Raw genomic sequence first — 2,715 nt, 5'->3', positions numbered from 1 at the left:
TATATATATATATATATATATATATTGTTGTATTTTGGGATGGTCATTCTATTTTGCCAAATAAACACACACACTATGTATTCGTTCTTCACTCGTTTATTACTGTTCTTATTCTAACTCATGTCCATTCTCTTCCTCTATGATGTGTATCCTTATATGCGCATGCGTGTGTGTTTGTGTCTGTGTACATGTTTGTTTATTTGTGTGTGTGTGTGTCATTGTTTTTAGTAGCACTTGAAAACAGCAGTTCTTGTAACCCATTGTGTTTGTGTTCGCCCATGCTTCTGCCATCGCAGCAGTTGCTGTTGTTGCCATTTTCTTACACCTGTTGCTGTTGTTGTTAGTCATGCTGTTGATAATGTCGCTGCCGTCTGTGAAGTTACCGTATGTGTATTCGTGTGCGCATATGGGTCCGCTTCCTATACTGTTTGTATCCATGTCCCTTATACGGTTTTTTATGTCTATTTTTTTTTATATTTATCATATGTAGATGCATATATGTCTATTGTATGTGTATTAAGCTGTTCGTATCTGTTTTTCTTTTGTCCTTTCAGTCTTTAGTCGTCATGATGTGTGGTATGGTGGTTGGTGTTATTGTTTCATTCGTGTTTTCTGTTGAGGCTCAGTCTGTCTACAGCTATGTGTGTAGCCTCTGTGATTTGTCTAAGTGTCGTGTCAGTTCTATGCATTGATAATACTTTGACTTCTATGCTATAGACTGAGCTTCTATTTCTGCTTTAGCATAATGGGAGTGAATGATACGGACCTTATTGTTCTTGATTTCTAACTCGTAGCCCAAATTTGGGGTGCTTGTTAGGGTAGTCTATCGTTACTTTGGTACACTGCGGGATGGAATTAGCTGTTTGCTGGATGCTCATAGTGTTACCTATCATCAACATTGTCTTGTAGGGGTGCTTTGGCTACTATGTCGAAATCATCCACATAGCAGGAGGACATGCTTAGGGTTATGAAGTTCTGTGCTAATTTCGCTTTGAACCTCTTATCCCACCATACCATAAATAGGTTAGCGGTATCACCAGCGATACTGACACCAAAGGCTGCAAATTCCTTTTGGGCGTATATCTTGTGTTTAAACTAAAATCGCAGTAAAGTCCGTTCGAACAGAACAGCCATGTTGAAGTGGCTATGAACATTATTTGCTAGTACAACTATTGCGACCATCTCTTAGGGAGATTTTAGAAGTAGCTTTTTGCACTTGCTGCAAGACCATAGACTGTGTGTCGCTTGAATTTATATTTATTGTGAGCAGAATTGAGCTACTGCCATCTCTAACAGACGAGATGTCCAGTACTGAAGAGAGGCAGAAATAACCCAAGACCAAGTTGTTATGCTGGTCCCGTCGCTAGAATGTGGCAGGGGTTCGTTTCCTTGCTCACAATATATCCGATGCAGCTGCGCATCGTTAACCAGGTAGAGGAGATGCCCTCTTAGGGTTAAAAGTTCCGTTCGAACGGAACAGCCATGCTGAAGTGGCTACGAAAATTACTATATATGTATGTATATATATATATGTGTGTGTGTGTGTGTGTGTGTGTGTGTGTGTGTGTGAATTAAATTATATATAGTGAGAATTTACAAAAAAAAAAGACGAAGACAGGTGTGTAAACAACAAACAGATGTATTAGTTTAACGTTCGGGAAGTGAGAAAGTCTCTTACGTCTCGAGCCTATGCTCTTCGACAGAAAGGAACACAGAAATAAACAGGGAAATAAAATCGAAAAAGGTTCAGTGGCTAGCGATCTATCATGGTGAATGCCGGACAGAGGGGTCACACAAATTATATATACCTTGTTATGTTAGAAATAAATAGTATAGTATTGCTCCTGAGAGTTTTAACTGAATGTCACCAATGTATCTTTAACGTGTACAGAAAATATCTTTGTTTCCTCTGAAACATATACTAAGGTATATCAAACACACTGTCGAGTGGTCAGTTGTTTTACTGTTCTCATATAAAAGCATGAAAAGGATAAACGTAACGTTAGTGCTCAACAATAAATATTACGACGAATCTACTCACACTTCATGTAGTGAGGTTAGTCACTGCGAAAGTCGACATGAAAATTGCTTTTTTTTTTCTATTTTTTTATTTTTATCAAATATATACAATGCGATTTTTGATGAACCTTATATCGCAAGCACACTTCTACAGTGTACATTCCTGAAATATACAAATTTCCATTGATTTACATACAAAGAAGTATGATTGAACTTAGTGATTCCCATTCGTTTCCTTACAAATTCTAATTCAAATTCAGTTATTGCTCTGGACTTTTACAATGTAACATGTTATATCTTCTTCTGCATCAATATGGGAGTACAGTGTATTGGAGAAATCAGTTGAGAGTCAGACACAATTCTTTGCGATAAATATTTCACACCGAAGTCTTAATCCCAGGACAATTATATTTACTTTCACCCTTCTATCGCTCGGGAAACTAAATACATTCAATGTAATGCAGGCGATTGTCGATAATACATCTCACTCAACCGTGAGACGCAGTGCCTTTAAAGAAATATATTATTATTATTATTATTATTATTATTATTATTATCATCATCATTACCATCATCATCATCATCATCATCATTATAATCATCATCATCATTATTATTATTATTATCATTATTATTATTATTATTATTATTATTATTATTCAGTAGTTTTATTTTTATAACGTGCTTTCACTTCAC

Source organism: Octopus bimaculoides, chromosome 1, assembly GCF_001194135.2.
Source record: "Octopus bimaculoides isolate UCB-OBI-ISO-001 chromosome 1, ASM119413v2, whole genome shotgun sequence".
NCBI classification, from domain to species: Eukaryota; Metazoa; Mollusca; class Cephalopoda; order Octopoda; family Octopodidae; genus Octopus; species Octopus bimaculoides.
Note: the sequence above shows the minus strand (reverse complement) of the source record.